At 37.4% G+C, this 24421-nt stretch overlaps 1 protein-coding gene and 1 pseudogene across 2 annotated transcripts in view; one reads left to right on the top strand and one right to left on the bottom strand.

Moving 5' to 3' along the window:
* Positions 1-24421, top strand: part of TMCC1 (transmembrane and coiled-coil domain family 1) — a 220687-nt gene that overhangs the window by 40970 nt on the left and 155296 nt on the right. The window contains exons 1-2 of one of the 2 annotated variants that reach the window (XM_036870627.1): positions 14211-14276; positions 22239-22294. The gene's annotated coding sequence lies outside the window, so the exon portion shown is untranslated. Of the gene's footprint in view, positions 1-14210; positions 14277-22238; positions 22295-24421 lie in introns of those variants that run through there. The other variant, XM_036870626.1, reaches the window with a different exon arrangement.
* Positions 10943-11858, bottom strand: LOC118904464 (annotated as a pseudogene).

Below are 24421 nucleotides of genomic sequence, written 5' to 3'. Positions count from 1 at the left end.
TACCATTTTACATTCCTACCAGCAGTGTAATGAGTCCACTAATATTTTCTTATTGCTTGTTCATTCATTTGCTGTCATATTAGTGGTGGTAGATGCCGAAAATTTAAGAAAATTTTATGTGAGAAAAGTCATAAAAAATAAGGTCTATGCATTGACATAGTTATTTTAGCAGAATATACAGTTTTATTCAGGAGATTAAAATTAATAGTTCTAGATTGTTTGCTTTGGCAGTCTTTTGTTGATCCTGTTGAAGAGATTAATAACTTTGAAGAATGAGACAGGTTTTTTACTGAAGTTTCATGCTAAGTCATTTGGCTGTTTTGGAATCTAAAGAACCAGTGCTTCTTTCTTTTTAACTCTCTTAATTTCTCTAGAAATGTTTATCTTTTTCTAAATTGTTAATAATTTCTGATACTACAGCCCTTGTTTATTACAGGCTACCTTACATTTTTTTCATTCATTTGCCTTTTTATTTTGTCATGAATTATTTTATCCACTGTTTTTAATGACTTTGAATTGTTGAAACACCATTGAGAACTGTTTGCTTACCATCAAAACAGGCAATTCCCCTATGCAACCATATCTATGCACAGGCTTTACTCAGTCACTGAAATAGCATGGGGTTTTTAGGCCAAGGAAGCTATCCAAGAATTTTGTGAATAAGGCTGAGTATTGACTTTGCCAGAATTCATGGGGAAGTTGTCTTTCTTCTTGTTTTGTATGGTGGAAGAGGGTTTTTCATCCAAACATTGCCCCAATGTTTTTTCCTTTTCCTACTGAGGGTTTTTTTTTTTTTTTATGTCTAGAGATTTAAACTTCTTTTTTAAAAATATATATTTTTTTAATTTTAATTTTATATCAGAGTATAGTTGATTTACAATGTTGTGTTTCAGGTGTACAGCAGGGTGATTCAGTTATACACACACACACACACATCTATTCTTTTCCAGATTCTTTTCCTATATAGGTTATTACAGAGTATTGAGTAGAGTTCCCTGTGCTATACAGTAGGTCCTCGTTGATTGTTTTGTATATGATGACATGTATATGTTAATCCCAACCTCCTAATTTATCCCTCCCCCCTTCCTTTCCCCTTTGGTAACCATAAGTTTGTTTTCTAAGTCCGTGAATCTGTTTCTGTTTTGTAAATAAGTTCATTTGTATCATTTTTTTTTAGATTCCACGTATAAATGATATCATATGATATTCGTCCTTCTCTGTCTGACTTCACTTAGTAATGATCTTCTCTAGGTCCATCCACGTTGCTGCACATGGCATAATTTCATTCTTTTTTATGGCTGAGTAATAGTCCATTGTATATATATACAACTTTTTAAAAATAAAATTTATTATTTATTTTTGGCTGCGTTGGGTCTTCGTTGCTGCGCGTGGGCTTTCTCTAGTTGCGGTGCACAGGCTTCTCCTTGCCGTGGCTTCTCTTGTTGCAGAGCACGGGCTCTAGGCGCGCGGGCTTCAGTAGTTGTGTCTCGCGGGCTCTAGAGCACAGGCTCAGTTATTGTGGCGCACGGGCCTAGTTGCTACGCAGCATGTGGGATCTTCCCGGACCAGGGATGGAACCCATGTCCCCTGCATTGGCAGGTGGATTCTTAACCACTGCGCCACTAGGGATGTCCCTGTACCACATCCTCTTTATCCATTCCTCTGTTGATGGACATTTAGGTTGCTTCCATGTCTTGGCTATTGTAATTAGCGCTGCAGTGAACATTGGGGTGCATGTATCTTTTCGAATTATGGTTTTCTCCAGTTATATGCCCAGGAGTGGGATTGCTGGATCATATGGTAGCTCTATTTTTAGTTTTTTAAGGAACCTCCGTACTGTTCTCCATGGTGGCTGTACCAGTTTCCCACAACAGTGTAGGAGGGTTCCCTTTTCTCCACACCCTCTCGAGCTATATTTACTGTTTGTAGATTTTTTGATGATGGCCATTCTGACCAGTGTGAGGTGATACCTCATTGTAGTTTTGATTTGTGTTTCCCCAATAATTAGCGATATTGAGCATCTTTCCATGTGCTTTTTTAGCCATCTGTATGTCTTCTTTGAAGAAATGTCTATTTAGATCTTCTGGCCATTTTTTGATTGGGCTGTTTTTTTGATATTGAGCTGCATGAGCTGTTGTATATTTTGGAGATTAATCTGTTGTCGGTCTCATCTTTTGCAAATATTTTCTCCCATTCCGAGGGTTGTCTTTTTGTTTTGGGTATGGTTTCCTTTGCTGTGCAAAAGCTTTTAAGTTTAATTAGGTCCCACTTGTTTATTTTTGTTTTTATTTTCATTACTCTAGGAGGTGAATCCAAAAAGATATTGCTGAGATTTATGCCAAAGAGTGTTCTGCCTATGTTTTCCTCTAAGAGTTTTATAGTATCCAGTCTTACATTTAGGTCTTTAGTCCATTTTGAGTTTATTTTTGTGTATGGTGTTAGTGTTCTAATTTCTTTCTTTTACATGTGGCCAGTTTTCCCACCACTTATTGAAGAAACTGTCTCTTCTCCCTTGTATATTCTTGCCTCCTTTGTCATAGATTAATTGACCATAGATGTATGGGTAAACTTGTTTAAATGTTATTTTTTGGTAGACTTTTATTTTCAGTAATTTGTTTTGAGATAAGTTGAGTAAGAGGTTCAGATTCCAAGACAAACCGGGGATTTATCTTTGCTTTGGGACTTGACAGCGAGATGTTAAAAAAATAATAATTTTGTTTTGAAAATTGTAATCAAACTTAGATTTAGATTGCTTTATTTTAGAGTATTCAGTGGAGTTTGATTTTTTGATGGTTTCCTCATGTAAATAGGAAGCCAGCAGAAGGAGGCCTGTGATGAATAAACTTCATTATCTCTGCTAAAGGGACCTTGTTAAAGGAAATTAGATGTAGTAAAGATCCTGATGATGGGAGCTTGACCTAGTATTGAATGTTCTGTGATTCCAGGCACCTGAACTTTGACCTAGGCAATGTGGACCATGTTTGATGGTTCTTGAGCGTGGTTCATGCATTTGATCATTCATGCAACATATTTTTATTGAACTAACCAGGCATTGGGGATATAATGTGGAGGAAAACCTGATGTGATACTATCCCCCATGGAACCTATGGGCTAGTGGAGGAAATACATATTAATATTAAATTAAATGTAAAATTATAACTGCAGCAGTGGTATAAGTGATATTAGTGAAATTTGACCAGGTTAGAAAATGCATCCTCAAGAAATGATACTTCTGCTATGATTTGATGGAAGAGTAGGTATTGACTTGGCAAAGAGAGGAAGGATGGTTGTCCAGGCAGAAGGAACAGCAGGTGCAAAGGCCCTGTGGTAGAAGGGAAAATGGTGAAATGAGGCTAGTGTGGCCTGAGAAGTGACAGCTAGAGGGAGAATGAAATGGTTTGAGGTGGAGAGATAGGCCTGCTCTTGCAGGTTTTTATTAAAGGTTATGTTAAGTTTTTGCCTTTATTCTAAGAGGAACAAGGAACCGTTAGAGGGTTTTAAGCAAGAAAGGACAAGGTCAGACTTGTTTTGTTTTTTCTTTTTGGCTGTGCCACATGGCTTGCGGGATCTCAGTTCCCCAACCAGGGATTGAACCTGGGGCCACTGCAGTGAAAGCCTGGAATCCTAATGACTAGGCAACCAGGGAACTCCCCAGACTTGCTTTTTGATGTGAACATTTTTTACCTCAAGGCAGAGAATAGATTGAGGTGCACCAGAGTGGAGGCAGAGATACTGGTTAGGAACTTAGTCTAGTTCAGGTGAGAGATAATGATGACTTACTTAGACAAGAGTGGTGTTGGTGGAGAGGATAGAAAGGAATTAATTCAGGAATGTTTAGGAGACGTGGTGATCATTTTGTAATGTATAGAAACATCGAATCACTATGTTGTACATCAGGAACTTACATAGTGTAGGTCAACTATAGTTCAGCAAACAAACTTATATAAAAAAAGATCAGATTTGTGGTTACCAGAGGTGGGGGGAGGGGGAATTGGATGAAGGTGGTGAAAAAGTACAAACAGAAGGAGATGTCTTAGTGCAGGAGAGAACTCATTGGTTAAATTTAGATATACCCTCTTATTGTGTTTAGTTCGATAGTTTTGTTCTTAAGATGCAAATAAATACATATGTGAGAATTGCTTTTCCATACTGGTATGCTTATCAGTACTTTCCCCATCCTGTAGGTTTTTACATGTGTTGATGTGTACTGCAGTTTTAACCAAAGAGTAGGCATTAGATAATATTTCCTGAATGAATGACTAGATCAGTAATTTTAATGCTTTCCAGAAATAGTGTTCTCCTGCTCATGTTTCTCATGTTGGCAAATAATTAAGGCTGCGTTATTAATTGATATTTGCACTCAATTAATAACAGTGTACTCTCCCTACCCAACAACCCCTTCCCCTTCTATAAGCCATGACTTGATTGCTCAGAAGCATGTTACCCAATGGAATCAACGTAGAAAATTAAAAATAGCTATCTGCATGGTATTATTTAGCTTTGAGTTATTTTGTTCTCTACTTATGCTAGCTGGTTTATAATTTGATGAAAGTAGCATATTTGAGTATTTTCTTATTCTTTTGATCATTAAAAAAACTAAAATATATTGAATTTTCATTGTTGTCTTTTTAAAATTTATTTATTGATTTTATTTTATTTATTTTTGGCTTCGTTGGGTCTTTGTTGCTGAGCACAGGCTTTCTCTAGTTGGGTGAGCGGGGGCTACTCTTCATTGCGTTGCGTGGGCTTCTCATTGCGGTGGCTTCTCTTGTTGTGGAGCATGGGCTCTAGGTGCACGGGCTCAGTAGTTGTGGTGCACGAGCTTATTTGCTCCGCGGCATGTGGGATCTTCCCAGACAAGGGCTCGAACCTGTGTACCCTGCATTGGCAGGCGGATTCTTAGCCACTGCACCACTAGGGAAGTCCCCTCGTTGTTGTCTTTTATAACTAAGTTGCCTTCATTTCTGTTGAGCAGATGCTTGTTCGAAGGGATTTAAATGACAAGCTTTTTCTGTTTTTGATCCACTCAGCTGACAGCTTTATTTTTCTTTCCTCAAAAGCCAGAACTAGGCCTACAGGAAGGAAAGGAACGTAAGCCGGAGCCAAAGGCTGGTGTTGCATAGGCCTGTGGGGGTGCATATTCAGAAGCTTTGCAGTTGGTTGGCCTGGATCTGTCAAAACAGGTTTGGTTGGTTCTGGCTGTGCCATGGTTTATTTATATGCTTCTGAGTAGTGATCTTGGGAATGAATGCATTATGAGTACAGTTTGGAAAGTTGTTGTATCGATTGCTTAGGGAGGGAAAAAAAACCCACCCGAGAAACCCCACTGTTGAACAGGTCTTGGGTTCACTGGTTTAATTTTCTCTGAGTGCCGTCCAGTGATTAAACCTTTGCCTCATCTCAGCAGCAACTGCCAGTTTTTTGGATGCAAGTTAGTTCATGGAAGAGACTTTGTGTGATAGGAAGACAAAATGTGAAATTAAATATATCTTAGCTCTGGCCTAAGTAGATATTGTTAAACATGAGTGAGTTGGATATAAAATAAGCTTTCTCTTCTGGTTTCAGGAAAGCATAGTGGAAAAAAATGTAGGATTCTTTTCTAATTTCTGTTGATCCAGCTAGGATATTATGTCTTGCGTTTTTAAGGCATTGAAACATTTGTTCAGTTGAATTGTGGGAAAAGGATAGACAGAAGAACAGGACATTCTATGTTTGAACATTGTTAAGTAGAAGAACATGAATTGGTGAGGTAGTTGTATCCTTCTACATTTTTGACTATCAGGATTTAGATTTTGTTACAGATTATGCAATTATATTTACAAAAGAAATGCAGACATTTCAGTAAAGTACTAACAGTTTTCAGATGAGACCTAATCTGAGTGTTAATTAGAAAAGAATTTACAATTTTGCATTAAATGTAATCCTTCTTAAATCTTACTATTAAATTTACTTTATGATCATGATGAGGTACATTTTTTTAAAAATAATTTTTATTGCATTTTTTATAGTTGGTTTACAATGTTGTGTTAGTTTCAAGTGTACAGCAAGGTGATTCAGTTATATATATACATATATATATATATATATATATTTTTTTTTTCTTTTTCAGATTCTTTTGCCATATAGGTTATTACAGAGTACTGAGTAGAGTTCCATGTGCTATACAGTAGGTCCTTATTAGTTATCTGTTTTACATATAGTAGTATGTATATCTCAATTCCAGTCTCCCAATTTATCCCTCTCCCCCTTACCCCTTGGTAACTATAAGTTTGTTTTCTACATCTGTAACTCTGTTTCTGTTTTGCAGATAAGTTCATTTGTACCCTTTTTTTAGATTCCACATATAAATGATATCATATGATATTTATCTTTCTCTGACTTCACTCAGTATGACAATCTCTAGGTCCATCCATGTTGCTGCAAATGGCATTATTTCATTCCTTTTTTATGCCTGAGTAATATTCCATTGTGTATATATACCATGTGTTCTTTATCCATTCCTCTGTTGATGGACATTTAGGTTACTTCCATATCTTGGCTATTGTAAATAGTACTGCAGTGAACATTGGGGTGCATGTATCTTTTCGAATTACGGTTTTCTCCGGATATATGTCCAGGAGTGGGATTGCTGGATCCTATGGTAGCTCTATTTTTAGTTTTTTAAGGAACCTCCATACTGTTCTCCATGGTGGCTGTAGCAGTTTCCCACAGCAGTGTAGGAGGGTTCCTTTGTCTCCACACCCTCTCCAGCATTTACTGTTTGTAGATTTTTTGATGATGGCCATTCTGACCAGTGTGAGGTGATACCTCATTGTAGTTTTGATTTGTGTTTCCCTAATAATTAGTTATGTTGAGCATCTTTTCATGTACTTTTTAGGCATCTGAACGTCTTCTTTGGAGAAATTTTTTTTTTTATTTGTTTATTTTTGGCTGCATTGGGTCTTTGTTGCTTTGCGTGGGCTTCCTCTACTTGTGGCGAGCGGGGGCTACTCTTTGTTGTGGTGCGTGGGCTTCTCACTGAGGTGGCTTCTCTTGTTGCGGAGCACGGGCTCTAGGCACACGGGCTTCAGTCGTTGTGGCTCACGGGGTCTAGAGTGCAGGCTCAGTAGTTGTGGTGCACGGGCTTAGCTGCTCCGCGGCATGTGGGATCTTCCCAGACCAGGGCTCGAACCCATGTCCCCTACGTTGGCAGGTGGATTCTTAACCACTGCGCCACCAGGGAAGCCCTGGAGAAATATTTATTTAGATCTTTTGCCCATTTTTTGATTGGGTTTTTTTGTTAATATTGAGCTGCATGAGCTGTTTGTATATTTTGGAGATCGATCCCTTGTTGCTCGCTTCGTTTGCAAATATTTTCTCCCATGCTGTGGGTTGTCTTTTCGTTTTGTTTATGGTTTCCTTTGCTGTGCAAAAGCTTTTAAGTTTAATCAGGTCCCATTTGTTTACTTTTGTTTTTATTTTCATTACTCTAGGAGGTGGATCCAAAAAGATATTGCTGTGATTTATGTCAAAGAGTGTTTTCCTCTAAGAGTTTTATAGTATCCAGTCTTACATCTAGGTCTTTAATCCATTTTGAGTTTATTTTTGTGTATGGTGTTAGGGAGTGTTCTAATTACATTTGTTTACATGTAGCTGTCCAGTTTTCCCAGCGCCACTTATTGAAGAGGCTGTCTTTTCTCCGTTGTATCTTTTTGCCTCCTTTGTCATAGATTAGGTGACCATAGGTGCATGGGTTTATCTCTGGACTTTCTATCATGTTTCATTGATCTATATTTCTGTTTTTGTGCCAGTACCACACTGTTTTGATTTCTGTAGCTTTGTGGTATAGTCTGAAGTCAGGGAGCCTGATTCCTCCAGCTTCATTTTTCTTTCTCAAGATTGCTTGGGGACGCAGACATAGAGAATGGACTTGAGGACATGGAGAGGAGGAAGGGTAAGCTGGGACGAAGTGAGAGAGTGACACTGACATATATACACTACCATATGTAAAATAGATAGCTAGTGGGAAGCAGCCACATAGCACAGGGAGATCAGCTTGGTGCTTTGTGACCACCTAGAGGGGTGGGATAGGGAGGGTGGGAGGGAGATGTAAGAGGGAGGGGATATGGAGATACATGTATACATATAGCTGGTTCACTTTGTTATACAGCAGAAACTAACACAACAGTGTAAAGCAATTATACTCCAATAAACATGTTAAAATAAAAAAAAAAGATTGCTTTGGCTATTTGTGGTCTTTTGTGTTTCCATACAAATTGTAAAATTTTTTGTTCTAATTCTGTGAAAAATGCCATTGGTAATTTGATAGGGATTGCATTGAATCTGTAGATTGCTTTGAGTAGTTTAGTCACCTTGACAGTATTGATTATTCCAATCTAAGAACATGGTATATCTCTCCATCTGTTTGTGTCATCTTTGATTTCTTTCATCAGTGTCTTATAGTTTTCTGAGTACAGGTCTTTTGTCTCCTTAGGTAGGTTTATTCCTGGGTGTTTTATTCTTTTTGATGCCATGGTAAATGGGATTGTTTCCTTGATTTCTCTTACTCATCTTTCATTGTTAGTGTATAGGAATGCAAGAGATTTCTGTGTATTAATTTTGTATCCTGCAGCTTTACCAAATTCATTGTTGTGCTCTAGTAGTTTTCTGGTAGCATCTTTAGAATTTTCTATGTACAGTGTCATGTCATCTGCAAATAGTGACAGTTTTACTTCTTTTCCAATTTGGATTCCTTTTATTATTATTTTTTTCTTCTCTGATTACTGTGGTTAGGACTTCCAAAACTATGTTGAGTAAAAGTGGTGAGAGTGGACATCCTTGTCTTGTTCCTGATCTTAGAGGAAATGCTTTCAGTCTTTCACCGTTGAGAAAGGCATTTGCTGTGGGTTTGTCATATATGGCCTTTATTATGTTGAGGTAGGTTTACTCTGTGCCCACTTTCTGGAGAGTTTTTATCATAAATGGGTGTTGAGTTTTGTCAAAAGCTTTTTCTGCATCTATTGAGATGATCATATGGTTTTTATTCTTCAATTTGTTGAGGTGGTGTATCACACTGATTGATTTGCAGATATTGAAAAATCCTGCATCCCTGGGATAAATCCCACTTGATCATGGTGTATGATCCTTTTAATGTGTTGTTGGATTCGGTTTGCTAGTATTCTGTTGAGGATTTTTGTGTCTATGTTCATCAGTGATATTGGCCTGTAATTTCCTTTTTTTGTGATATCTTTGTCTGGTTTTGGTATCAGGGTGATGGTGGCCTCGTAGAATGAGCTTGGGAGTGTTCCTTCCTCTGCGATTTTTTGAAAGAGTTTCAGAAGGGTAGGTGTTAACTCTTCTCTAAATGTTTGATAGCACATGCCTGTGAAGCCATCTGGTCCTGGACTTTTGTTTGTTGGAAGAGTTTAATCACAGTTTCAATTTCAGTACTTGTAATTGGTCTGTTCATATTTTCTACTTCTTCCTGGTTCAGTCTTGGAAGGTTGTGCCTTTCTAAGAATTTGTCCATTTCTTCTCAGTTGTCCATTTTATTGGTGTATACTTGCTTGTAGTAGTCTCTTATGATCCTTTGTATTTCTGCGGTGTCCATTGTAACTTCTCCTTTTTCATTTCTAATTTTATTGATTTGAGTCCTCTTCCTTTTTTTCTTGATGAGTCTGGCTAAAGGTTTATCAATGTTCTTCATCTTCTCAAAGAACCAGCTTTTAGTTTCATTGATCTTTGCTATTGTTTTCTTCGTCCCTATTTCATTTATTTCTGCTCTGATCTTTATGATTTCTTTCCTTCTACTAACTTAGGGTTTTTTTGTGTGTGTGTACACATTTAGTTTTATTGTAACAAAGCAACTTGTACACTTCTAACGTTTAAAACTGAGCATCATCTTTCCTTCCCAGTGAAACAAAAAGAAAAATTTAAAAACAAACAGGAACAAAACTACAATAGAGAATGTCAATTGCCAATAAGATCCTACAGGTTCTGCTGATTCTCCCATTGAGTGGCAGGGCTCAAGTCATCATTAGGAGACAATTTTATTTTAAAAGTGTCATCTTAAACTGCAGGGATGCCCGTTAAACATCACAATTAAACATGCCAGAGGAGAAGCCATGTTGTCAAAATGCCCACTTAGGGCTTCCCTGGTGGCGCAGTGGTTGAGAGTCTGCCTGCTAATGCAGGGGACACGGGTTCAAGCCCTGGTCTGGGAAGATCCCACATGCCGCGGAGCGGCTGGGCCCGTGAGCCACAACTACTGAGCCTGCGCGTCTGGAGCCTGTGCTCCGCAACAAGAGAGGCCGCGATAGTGAGAGGCCCGCGCACCGCGATGAAGAGTGGCCCCCGCTTGCCGCAACTGGAGAAAGCCCTCACACAGAAACGAAGACCCAACACAGCCAAAAATAAATAAATTAATTAATTAATAAAAACAAAACAAAACAACAAAAAAAAAGGTTTAAAAAAAAAAATGCCCACTTAACCCACCCAGACATCTCAAACCCATCCTTTGCTGACCTTCTATAACCCCATTTTTTAAAGTTTTTTTTTTCTTTTTTTAAACAAGAGAAAGTAGACAGATACATGTTGGTAAATGCTAACTGTCCATATTCACATAGAGACACAGTGCAATCTCTGAGCCCAATACACAGAGAAAGGAGGAAAAAAGCTAGAATTCTATGCACTACTACACAGGGGCCTAGCACCCTCCAGCTTCCAGCAGAGCTAAGGGAGCAGAAGGTTTTTCTTTTTTCCCACAGAGCATGGTGGTGTTGATTCCATAAAGTTTTTGTTGAGACAAGAAGGGATAAAAATGAATTTGGAACAGAAAGGCGTAGAGATTCTTTTCCCACTGAATTCTGTTCAAGGTATTTCCCCCCAAAATAAGTTGTGAGCCATGGTATAAAGGAGAAAAGAAACCTCAAAAACAGGGCGACTGAGCACAAGAGGAGGAGGAGAAAAAAAAAAAAGACTGCAACTTGCTCCCAGGGACTGGAGAAAATTAAAAAAGGAAGGTTGGAATCCATCAGTGTTCCATTAGTCATCTTCTCCTTCATCTTCCTTCATCCTTATCCCCTTCTTCATCAATATCTTCCAATCCTTCTTCCTCTTCATCATCATCGTCACCTTCTTCTCCTTCCCTTTCCTCATCATCCATGTCCGGAACCAAGTAGTACTGTAATGGATTTGGCCAAATATCATCTTTGATGACCTCTCCTAACTTATCTGCTCCTGCATCAGAATGATCAGTAAACCAGGTGAAGAAGCTTTCTGGTTCCTTATGCTGTCTCATCCTGCTGGCTTTATTCTGCGTTTGACTTGAACGTTTTGTCGCATCCTTTCCGGATTTCCATTTGATTTCAGTGGACTTTGAAGATGGATCACCACTCTCATTCCGATGAAATTCTTTGGCTAGAACTTTATTTTCGAAGTAAGGGTTTTCATCAAAATAATCTATTCTGTAACCTGATTTAATATCTCCAAATTCTGTCACTTCAACTCCTGTCAAATAATGCAGCGCCTCTTCATCCTCCTCCCCAAGCAGTGCAGACACTTGTGGATGGTTAACAGATGTTGTTACCCAAAAATGTGGGGTTTTGGCAATCAATTCTGACCTCTTCTGAAGAAATGGTTGGCGGAGTTTGTTATATTTCTGTTCTGCTTTCAAAATCTCCTCACTGGCTTGTTGGTTAAGTCTGTCTATTTTCATTTTGTACTTCATCAGTATGTTCAATTGCTTCTTGCTATTCCTTTTCTTCCTTCGGCAGGTTCGGAGAAGCAGATGTTTCCTCTGGCCTGGAGGCAGGAGTCAGTCTCGGTTTCTTCGGTTTCTTTGCTTGGGGTGGAAGTGAAAACTGGTGTTTGGGGGCCATGCTGGGAGAAAAGCCAAGAATCCACCCAAGGAAAGAGGCTCGTACCAGGAGCTCTGAGAACTTTAACTTTGGGTTTTGTTTGTTCTTCTTTCTCTAGTTGCTTTAGGTGTAAGGCGAGGTTGGAGGTATATGTTTAATAGTAGTTTAAAAAAAAAAAGCAGCTAACACTTACTGAGTATTTGCTTACTTCTTGCCAGGCACTATATAAAGTACTTTCCATGCATGCGTTGTCTCATTTATTCTTTACAGTAACCCCATGAGATGGGAAATATTTTTATCCATACTTTAGAAATCAAATTAAGTAATTTGCTCAAGGACCCACAGTTAGTAGGCAAGTGAGCCATAATAGCATGTACTGCACGTTTTAAAATTTTACTTCATTTAAGAAATACTGAAAGGTTTTGTATGAAAGTCTGATTTCAGTAGACCATTTTGTTTCAGCTTTGAGGAATTTATATCTTTAGGATTGTTGAGAATCATACAAAGTAAATTATTTAGAGCTACAGAAAATGTTTTGTAATATATGGTAATATTTCATTTGTTTAATATTGAAAGGGGATAAAGAGTTATAAATGTTTCCAGATTGGTAAAGTTTACCTCTTGTTGAAGAAACGTAGCTTTCAAAGAAATTAACCATTTTAGAATAGTAATTTTTCTGAAATGTGTGTTCCTTTTTGGCCTTGTAAGAAAAAAGTTTTCACTCTCTTAAAGACAGTTTTCTGTGTATGATGAATCTGTTCTTTTTTTTTTTTTTTAATTTTTTGGCTGCACCCCGTGGCATGTGGGATCTTAGTTCCCCAACCAGGGATCGAACCTGGGCCCCCTGCATTGGTGGCGCAGAATCTTAACCCCTGGACTGCTAGGGAAGTCCCTAATGAATCTGTTCTTGATAACTCAGGGCTTTTGTTAGGACCATCAGTTAATTTATTTCACTGTAATGCACTACTTTTTTTCTTTTCCCTTGCTCTAAGTTCTCTTATTGTTTGTGCACACTGCTTCTTATAATTCTTTTATTTAAATAAATGTAAGAATTAATATGTAAATCAAGAATTAGATTGGCCTCACCTGTAAAGAAGCATTCAGTTCACCAGATTCTGGGGGGGAAAAAAAAAAGATAGTATTCTTATAGCTACCATTAATTGCGTACTTCCAAATTTGGCAGAGATGATTTTCATGTGTTATTTCTTTTAATTCTTACAACAACCATATGAATTAGATGTTATTATAGAAAATGAGACTGAGGCTTAGAAAGCCAAGACTCCCTTTGCTACCAGTTATTGAAACTGACAATCAAATTTAGGACTGATTGTTTCTAAAGCCTAGATTCTTATCTACTATTTCATACTCCTTGCATTTGTTTCCTGATTGTTTCACAGTTCTTGGCTCAGTGTTGAGTATGTACGTGTTCAAAACTAATGTTTGTTTCTTTATCACTTTATTAAAAATTTTTTAATTTTAATGAAGTATAATTAACATGCAGTAAGTTGCACATAAAGTTTTTAATTTAGTGAGTTTTGACATAAGTATACACTTTTGAAACCATCACCATAATCAAGATAAATATTTTCATCACCCCCCAAAGTTTCCCCTTGTCCCTTGTAATCCATCTTTCCCTCCAATTCCATCCACAGGCAACCACTGTAGGTTAATTTTATATGCATACATATGTATATATGTATATTATATATAATTTTTTATATAAATGGAATCATAAAGCTTGTATTTTTGCTTGGCTTCTTTTACTCAGCATAATGCTTTTGAAGTTCATTGATGTTATTGCATGTGTTGATCTTTTTTTTTTTTTTAGTTTTTATTGCTGAGCACTGTTCTATCGTATGGGTTGTTATCCATCTAGTTTGGGGGCTATTATAAATAAAGCTGCTGTAAACGTCTATGTACAAGTCTTTGGATGTATGTTTTCATTTCTCTTGGGTAAAAATCTGGAATGGAATGGATGGGTCATATGGAGGGTGTTTGTTAAATTTTTTAAGAAAGTGCTGTTAGCTTCCTATTACTGTAACAAATGACCACAAACTTAATGGCTTAAAACAACACATGTTTACTATCTTACATTTCTGGGGGCCAGAAGTCTGAAATGGATCTCACTAGGCTAAAATCAAGATGTTGGCAAGGCTGTATTTTTTCTGGAGATTCTAGGGGAGAATTCTATTTTCTTGCCTCTTTCCGACGTCTAGAGGCTGTTTATACTCCTTGGTTCATGACCCCCTTTCATCTTCAAAATATAATCATACCGACCTCTCTTTCTGTGTCCCTTCGCCTCTGACTCTGACTCTCTTGCCTCCCTCTTTCACTTATAAGGACCTATGTGATTACATTGAGCCCACCTGGATAATGCAGGATAACCTCCCAGTGTCAAAATCTTTGACTCCATCACGTCTGCACAGTCTCTCTTGTCAGGTAAGGCAACATATTCACAGGATAGAAACATCTTTGGGGGGCCCTTCTACCTACCATACTGCCATACATTTTCCAAAGAGGTTATACCATTTAGTATTAGCACTAGCTGCAGTTGCTCCACATCCTCTCTGATACTTAGTTGAGTGATCTTTTAAATCAATTTAATTAAAAGAATTTTAATTTTCATTTTGAAATAATTTCAAATCTATAAAGAGTTGCAAAACTAGTACAAAGAATACCCCGAATTCTTCACCCAAAGTCCCCAAAGTTCACATTTTATTGATCACAGTACAATTACCAAAATCAGGAAGTGAACATCAGTACAATACTGTTATCTAACCTATAAATCCTGTTCAAATTTTGCCAGTTATCTTTTCTTTTGTTTCCCGGCCCCAGATCCAGGGCAGAGTCCGTATAGTCTCCTTTAATTTGGGACGGTTCCTCAGTCTTTCTTTAAGTTTCGTGAGTTAGACCAGTATTAAACTGGTATTAGGCCTCCTTTATACTTAGATTATTGAGGACCCCAAAAAGCTTTTGTTTATTTGGGTTATGTTTATTGATATTTACTGTATTAGCAATCAAAACAGATTTTAAAGAATATTTAATTTTAAAAATAATAAACCCATTACATGTTAATATAAATAACACGTCATTTTCTAAAATAATATTTAATAAGAGTAGGATTATTTTACATTTTTGCCAATCTCTTTAATGTCTGACTTCATACAAGACAGCTAGATTCTTATATCCCATTAGCCCCAAGAGCCATGAGAACGTCATGTTATCTTCATGAGAGGGTGAAAGTGAAAAAGGCAAAAAATGTCTCAGTATTATCATAAGGGTTATTAGTCTGTTGTTTTCTCTTCTTGAGGTGGTTTTGTCTGGTTTTGGTATCAGTAATGCTGGCTTCATAGGATGATTAGGAAGTATTCCCTCCTCTTCAATTTTTTGGAAAAGTTTAAGAAAGATTGGTATTAGTTCTTTAAATGTTTGGTAGAATTGACCAGTGAAGCAAATCAAGTCAGGACTTTTATTTGTCAGGAGATTTTGATTACTGATTCAATCTCCTTACTCTTTATAGGTCTATTTTTCTATTTCCTCTTTTTTTTTTTAATATAAATTTATTTATTTATTTATGGCTGTGTTGGGTCTTTTGTTGCTGTGTGCAGGCTTTCTGTAGTTGTGGCGAGCAGGGGCTACTCTTCGTTGTGGTGCGTGGGCTTCTCATTGCGGTGGCTTCTCTTGTTGCGGAGCACGGGCTCTAGGCACGCGGGCTTCAGTAGTTGTGGCTCGTGGGCTCTAGAGCACAGGCTCAGTAGTTGTGGCGCATGGGCTTAGTTGCTCTGCGGCATGTGGGATCTTCCCGGACCAGGGCTCGAACCTGTGTCCCCTGCATTGGCAGGCGGATTCTTAGCCACTGCGCCACCAGGGAAGTCCCTTTCTATTTCTTCTTGATTTAGTCTTGGTAGATTTTGTGTTTCTAGGAATTTGTGAGCTAATATATGGTCTGTCCTGGAAAATGTCCCATGTGAACTTGAGAAGAATGTGTATGCAGTTGCTTTTGGATGTCCTAGTCTTTAGTGTGTTGCTCCCGGTAGGGGGGAGAAGGATTGGGAGAACAGGATACCAGTCCTTTAAATAAATCCCTTGGAAGTCACTTAGCTGGAGAGGGAGGGCCTTGCAACTGCAGGGGGTTGGGGGGGTGGGGAGGTAAGGTGCAACAAAAATGGGCACCTGTCTCTTTGCATCTTTGTGATCAAAAGCAATAATCAGTGATCAGGGCATACATAGATCTGTGATATTTGGAAGACAGGGTCTTTTTTTTTGCCCACCCTAGCTCCCACAAGCTGTGTCCAAGCTGTTGTAGGAACCTTGCTCAGCTCACGTCCATGTTGCTGGAGGAAGCTGTGTAGCTGCTACAGTGCTAAGAGTTGAAATTGAAATTAAATGCAACTTATTGTCCAAGCCTTCCCCCCTGGAAGATCCAAGCCTTAAATAGACTCCATAGTTCCAAAATACATCAGATAGAGTCTGCCAGTGCATTTGCTGTCTAGCAGTTATCAACTACTTACTGGACAGTCTCACTTTGACCATATTTCTCACTTTAATGAAACACTGTATCTTAGTATTTTGTATTCTCATGTTTGCGTGTTCATTCATTCATAGAACAGTTTAAGCTAAGGCACTATAACTACTTGTTCTTTGTAGTCACTGTAAGGTCCTCTTGCTTTGGCCGTATTTACTGAATAAACTCAAGGACGTGTGATAAAACTATATTTGTGACTGAAGAGATTACATTTTTCAAAGTAGTAGATGTCTATTGAACTTCCTTGATTATATCTTTCTCATTTCTGTCTCAAGAGAAAGATTTGTTTTGAGTGTGAATGACTGGGCTGGGAAAAGATGTTGCTAAATCACAAATCCCCTTAGGAGGTAGCTGGAAAAATGTTGTCCCTTATAAAATAGAAGCATGAGAAGAAATAATGACTTCAAGAATAGAACTGTTGAATAAATTTGCAGTGTAGCAAAGCATAAAGTGTGTGTTACCATTGAAACCATCTCAAGTGACCTACAGTGAAGGAGAAAGAGCATAAGTTAGAGACTTTTTTAAAATCTGAAAAACATGACTAAGTTTCATTTCTAAACTTTGTGTTCATCCATTTACTCTAGAGAGATTTACGACTGGCTCTGTGGCAGTTGAGCAAAATTTGACATTCTGAAGGCGTATTGAAATGTAACATATGTTATATGTTTATTATGAGTGTTTTTTCCTTTTTCTTTTGAATGACATATTGTGACTGCTTGATGATGTAAGAAATTTGAAATCAGGATTTTTAAAAAATTGAAGTATAGTTGATTTACAGTGTTGTGTTAGTTTCAGGTGTACAGCAAAGTGATTCAATTATACACACACACACACACACACACGTATCTGTTCTTTTTCAGATTCTTTTCCATTTTAGGTTATTACAAGATATTGAACATAGCTCCCTGTGCTATACAGTAGGCCTTGTTTATCTGTTTTATATATAGTAGTGTGTATCTGTTAAGCCCAAAGTCCCAGTTTATCCCTACCCCCTTTCCGCTTTGGCAAGCGTAAGTTTGTTTTCTCTGTCTGTGAGTCTGTTTCTGTTTTGTAAATAAGTTTATTTCATTCTTTTTTATGTCTGAGTAGTAGTCCATTGTATACATAATACCACATCTTCTTTATCCATTCATCTGTTGATGGACATTTAGGTTGCTTCCGTGTCTTGGCTATTGTAACTAGTGCTGCTATGAATATTGGGGTGCATGTATCTTTTTTTTTTTTTTAATTTTATTTATGGCTGTGTTGGGTCTTCGTTTCTCTGTGCGGGCTTTCTCTAGTTGTGGCAAGTGGGGGCCACTCTTCATCGCAGTGCGTGGGCCTCTCACTATCGCGGCCTCTCTTGTTGCGGAGCACAGGCTCCATACACGCAGGCTCAGTAATTGTGGCTCACGGGCCTAGTTGCTCCGCGGCACGTGGGATCCTCCCAGACCAGGGCTCGAACCCGTGTCCCCTACATTGGCAGGCAGATTCTCAACCACTGCGCCACCAGGGAAGCCCACATGTATCTTTTTTAATTAGAGTTTTTCCCAGATATATGCCCAAGAGTGGGATTGCTGGATCGTATGGCAACTCTATTTTTAGTTTTTTAGGGAACCTCCATACTGTTTTCCATAGTGGCTGCACCAGCTTACTTACATTGGGAAAGTCCTTATTTCCTCTTCATTTATGAAGGATATTTTCACTGGATATAGAATACTGGTTCGGCAGTTTTTTCCTACATTTTAAAGTTGCTACTCCACTATCATCTTGCTTGCACAGTTTCTGACAAGAAGCTTATTATAATCCTTATCCTGTTCCTCTGTATATAATATGTTTTCCCCTCTCTGGCTGCCTTCAAGCTTTTCTCTTTGCCTTTCAGCGATTTGAATATGATATGCTTAGTTCTTTTTGTTTTTTGTTTTTTTGTTATTTATCCTGTTTGATGTCTTTGGACCTTTTTAAGTCTGTAGTTTGGTGTCTTGTTACTAATTTTGGTAAGTTTTTAGCCATTCAGATATTTCTTCTGCTCTGTTCTTTCTTCTCCAGGCATTCTGAGTGTTACACTGTTTGATATTTTCCCACAGTTCTTGGATGTTTTTTTTCTGTTTTATTTTCCTATTCTTTTTCTTCTTTACATTTCAGTTTGAGCAATTTCTATTATCCGATCTTCAAGTTCACTGATTCTTTTTTTAGCTGTTTCAAATCTACTAATAAGCTTGTCAGAAGCATTTGTTATTTATTACCATGTTTTTTCCACTTGATTTTTTCTTATGATTTCCACGTCTCTGTGAAATTACCTATCTGATCTTGCATGTTGTCTACCTTTTCCATTAGAGTCTTCACCATGTTAATCATGTTTTAAATTCCCTGATAACTCTAAAATCTATATCATGTCTGAATCTAGTTCTGATAATTGCTTTGTTTCCTCAAACTGTGTTTTTATTACTGCCTTTGGCATGCTTCATAATTTCTTGTTGAAATGTGACCATTTTGTATAGAACAGGAAATACTGAGGTAAATATCTGATATGCTTGGAGAACACTGCAAGTTTCCTTCTGCTAGTCCTTTAGGGTGGAATTTGAATTAATCTGTTAGGGGTTGAGCTATGTTTAAACATTATTATTCCTATGGTTACCAGAGTTGACATTTGTTGTTGCCATGGAAACCAGAGACTTCAGATTTCCCTAGTGTCTCTTATCTCCCTGCTTGGCTTTGGGTTTTCCCTTTGTGCTGTTTCACACAGTGAGTTCGTCTTTTGCAGCTATATTCCATTGTTATTTTTACTCAAAGCTTATTAGCCTGGTGGTGGAGGGTGGGGGGAGTTCTGTGGTGGTTTGTTAAACCTCAGATTTTGGCAGGCACTAGAACCTGGGTCTCGGAGCTGTGTCCTTCATAAAACCTTCTACTTCTAGGAGTGGGGTTGTTTCCCTTCTTTGTTTTTCCCCAACTGCTGCGTCTGGGTTAGGTTTTCTAACACCACCACCCCCTTTTTTTAAGGCAAAGTTTTTTTTAAAAAATAGATTTTAACCAATAGTGGTTTATTCTTTATTTGAATTTTCTATTTAAAGCAGCCTTCTCTGCCCCTGTATTTTATTTTATTTTTTTGGCCATACCACAGGATCTTAGTTCCCCAACCAGGGATCCATCCCGTGCCCCCTGCAGTGGAAGCATGGAGTCTTAACCACTGGACCACCAGGGAAGCCCCTAAGTTAAAGTTTTTAAAGCCCTTTCCCCCTGTATTAAGATTGTCACTTTAGAGAAATAGTGAAGATTGGGTGTAGTCTCCTTTTCTTTCTTCCAGCTATAGTGAGATTCTACCAGTGTTCTCAGGGTACAGGCCTTGGTGATTTTTTTTTTTTCTTGCAGATTAAATCTTTCATTCCATAGGGAGATAGGGGAAATAGATCTGGGCTGATTGGCATTGGCTGCCAAGCTCCACAGGGGTGGGGGCAGGGATGAGGAACTTTCTTTGCATTCTCTCAGATTCCCCCCACCCCTGCCCCCGCATTAGAGAGCCGTTTGGGGTTTCTGGAGGAAAAGCCTGTAATAGGGTGGAAACTCTCCTATGATTGCAGCCCCCAGAGACTTTACACTCTCATGCTAGCCCACATTCAGTCTTCAGCAATTTGTCATAATTTGTGGTTTAATCTTCCTGACAGCGATGGGATTCTTTCATGCTCTTGGAGCTATATTTCCTTTGGTTAGAGAGAAAGCTTTCTCTCTTTTAGGGTTTTAGGTGCTTGTCCAGCCTCTGTATTGCTCCATCCCATCTGTATTGCCGACAGGTTGGGTCAGGAGACAGTGTGGGTGGTGGGGAGAATGCGGTTTCATCTACTCTTTCTAAACCTTAGGAATCCACACTGTGGTCAGAGAATAACTTGTGAAACTTGCCTTAGTGCTCAGTATATGGATCAATTTTTGTAAGTGATCTCTTTGTGCTTGATAGAGTATTTATTCTGCAGTTACTGGGTGCTGTGTTATATAAATGTCTGTTTAGTTCCAGTTTGTTAACCATGCTATTCAAATCTATATTTATCTCTTTATTTCCTCCTATTTAGGTCATTTATTCTATCAATTACTGAGAGAGATGTTAAAAATTTCCCCATTATGATTATGGATATATTTCACTTCTCCTTATAGTTCTGCTAAGTTGTGCTTTATGTATTTGGAGGCTATGTTATTGCATGCATACAAATTTAAAATTATGTCGTCCTGATGAATTCTACATTTAATCCTATGAATTACTCCTCTGTTAATGCTTTTGCATTATAATCTACTTTGAGTACTATTAATAAAGCTAGAGCAGCTTTTGTTTAGTTTATGTTTATGTGACCTTTTCCATACATTTTATTTTAATTGTTCTCTATATTTTTGGTGTGATTCTTTTAGGCACCATAAGACTGAAATTTTTTTTTTTTTTCGGCCATGCTGCGCAGCTTGTGGGATCTTAGTTCCTAGACCAGGGATTGAACCCGGACCACTGCAGTGAAAGCACCAAGTCCTAACCACTGGACCACCCGGGAATTCCCTGTTTTTTATTTAGTATGATGATTTTTTTCTTTTGGTCCACTTACATTTAATGTAATTACTGGACTATTTGGGTTTACATTTGACATCTTATATTTTGCGTTTTATATGTTCTAACTTATCTGTGATCTTGCTTTCCCTCCTTTTTGCACTTATTTGGGTATTTTAATTCTGCTATTCCTTTCTATTAGCCTAGCAGTTATATACTCTTCTACTATTTTTAAATGTTTACCCTAGAGATTAAAACATGTAAACATGTATTTACTTTCTTTTTTCAAATATGTAAGTTTATTTTTTCTCAACATAATAATAGTCATAAAGTACAAAATTCAAAAGGTAGAAAAAGTTTAAAGATGGAAAGTCCTCCATTCACATCTGCCCACCAGCCGCTTAGTTCTCCAGATGACTCAGAAATGAGTATCCACCAGTACAGGCATCTGGCCTCTTCACTAGCCCCCAAACGTATACTGTATTTACTGATCTGTGCTGTGTTTACTGCTCTCTAGCTGGGAATCTTGGCCTATATCTTCCTGCTTATTCATCCATCTTCTCATCCTTCATTAAAGCTTCTTGCTCCTTCTTGAAGCTTTTCTGAACAAATCTAGTCTAATTGATCTTCTGCTTCTGATGGTAATCACAGTTTTCCTCCCACAATTTAGCACTTAATTATGTTGTTTTGTGCTGTTTTCCTTAAGTTGCAAGTATGTAAATCTTACTTTCCATCCTAGATTGTGAGTTCCTTGAGGGTAAGATAGGATACGTTATTTGGTCTGTATAATGCTGAGCACAAAGCAGATGCCCCCCAAATATGTGCCTAAGTAAATTGCTTCTCTGGTAATGGCTGTCAGAAACTTGTTTTCCAGGAAATTTTCAATTTTGGTGCATCTTGAGCCTCAATTGTTCACGGTAGATATAGTTTTTAAGAGTTGCTTTTAAATATAAAATTGCAGATAGACAATTGGAAGCTACTTGAAAAATATTTGCTTATAAAATTGTGCTGTTTTTCATGTATGTACTTGTTTTGCATTTCATGTTACTTTAAGATCAGTATTAATGGAATATCCATTCCTAATTCAGTATCATAGTGTAAAAATATTCATTGCGATTTATAAAACATGCCACGTTCTTTTTTAAGTATTGACAAGTTTCTTTTTTTCCAAGGTATTTTTCCTTGATTACAGTTTTTTATTATACCTTTGCAAAATTAGAAAATACTAAAAAACACTAGAAAAAATTACCCTACTCCCACCAGTGAGAGATAAATGTTAACATTTTGTTATGTGTATACTTAGTTTTTTTCTTTGTTTATGTAGATGTTTCCCTCTTGTAAGTTTCTCACTTTGTAATTCTTAATGTTTGCTTTTCAGCTTTTCCTAAAAGGATTCCAGAACACCTTAGAAGTGCTTGAGGAAGAGTGATAAAGGCAAGTATCCAACTCTTTATCATCAGTGAAATAACTTGGTTCATAGCCAAACCAGAAAGCTTTGGTCACCGTACCTATCACAAAAACTAAAACGTTGGGAAGAAAAACTTAAAGGAAAAAAAGAAAGATAATTCATATATAATTTGGAATTTTTTTGCAAAACTGTTGTAGAAAAATTGTTAAAAATTCTGAGAATTTAACAGAGTTATCTGAAATACCTGGTTTGTTGGTGGCTACCAGTTTTCCTCCTCTTTTTTCCCCACTTTTCACCCCTTCCCCCTGCCCCCTTTCTCCCATGTCCTTTTGTTCCCTTTGCTCTTTACCCATTTCCTCTGGCTTACTTAAAAGAACTTTACTTTTCAGAGAGGCTGAATGAATAAAAGAGAAGCTAACATTTCCTTCTTACGAAAGCACACTTAGCTTTACTGTTGTACTTGTTTGTGTTAAACCAGAGACCTCAATATGGTTATTTGGGAAATTTTATAAACTGAGCAACAGTTATTATTAATTTGAATTTTACTGCTGTCTTACAGAAGAAAATAGGGGAGTCCTAAAAAACTTTCACATTATTGAATTCCTTTAGTGCTTGCTTTTCTTACTGTCACAAGTTTTATGTAATTAATTATTATAGCATTACTGTCTTTGGTATTTTTGGCATAGCATTTGACCTTCCTTAATATTTGTCACAAATTGAAAGGTGGCCTTAAAGATTTTTTCTTGGCCTACAGAAAGTTTTACCAAGTTTCACAGTATTTGACAAGAAATATTTCTTTCTTTCTTTTTCTTTTTCTTTTTTTTTTTTGGACAAGAAATATTTCTTGTTTGTGTTGATATCACAGCAATAATGCAGATGATAGGTACAAGTACCAGATTACATTTTATAGTCAGTGCAACATGTTGTTTTTCAAAATTCTTATCTAACAACTTGATGTTTAAAGCTCAATTTAGGTTTCTTTAGTGTTCCATGTTAGGTAAGCTTCTGTTAGTATCATTAATATACGTTTTGCCTTTAGAAATCCCAGAATTTATTACTCTTCTACTAGGTAATCTTTGCAGCTGTGTCGATATCCTGTGCAAACTTTGGCTTGGAAATTAACACTTTATTTCTAGGTTTTCCTAGGAATGCTGGCATTTCCTTGTAATTGATCATTTTGAATTGTTTGAAAATAAATAATGTAGACATGCTAGTGAAATCTCAAATGAAGTTACTGACATTTAAAATGTACCAGATTCTCCATTTTTTTATAAATATGAAGCAGGTGACCACCTGATTAGTTTATGACACTGCCTAATGAAACTGATTTGCTGAGTAATAAATTCCTGATATGTTTATATATGAGACAAGTGGGTCATTTGGTTTTCCAGCTTACCTTGACGCCATTCCTCTCTTTATGGTATCTTTTATTCTCATGGGAGAAACTTATTTTACATATTTACTTTCAAATTCAACCAAAAAAAATAATCAGTTGTATTATTTAGCTAATGCAATATAAATAAGAAAAAAAGTAAATTACTTCCTCATTATCAGCCTGCTGCTTTCACAGTGCAAGAAGAGATTACTTGATATACACTGTTACTGGATTATCTTGGTTACATAGCCCTTTTTCTCTGAGAAGCTTAATGCTTTGCAGAGTGAAAATAATTCAATAACTATTAGTCTGTGCTACAAACTCATGAGAGAAGATGAGGATAATTAAATACATACACTATTGGCAACATTTTTGCCCACAAGGAGCCCCAGAAAACTCCAGTACAAACCAAGACAGTTGTTAATCTAGTAAGGATTAAGGGCTTCTTTCTTGGCTCTTGAAAAGGGAAAAGGAAAAATAAAGCAATACACAGCCAGGAAAAGGGTAGGAGGCCCCAGTGGTGTGGCAAGATTTCGGTGTGGCCACAAAGAACTTGAGTGAAAAGCAGTGAAATTTCCCATTCTCATGGCTCGTACTCATTTGCTTAGTTTGGGAGCAAAGAATTTTGTGGTATTTAGACAGTAGGAAGGTACTGGTGAGAGACAAAGGTCTTTAACCCTGTCAACACAGTTTACTCTCCTGAGTCATGAAGAGGTTAGGAGATGGGAAAATAAGCATGAAAGAATATGGTCAGCAGAGCCACAATGACAATGTCCAT

Source organism: Balaenoptera musculus, chromosome 11, assembly GCF_009873245.2.
Source record: "Balaenoptera musculus isolate JJ_BM4_2016_0621 chromosome 11, mBalMus1.pri.v3, whole genome shotgun sequence".
Lineage (NCBI taxonomy): Eukaryota > Metazoa > Chordata > Mammalia > Artiodactyla > Balaenopteridae > Balaenoptera > Balaenoptera musculus.
Note: the sequence above shows the minus strand (reverse complement) of the source record. Positions and strands in the feature narration are given on the sequence as shown.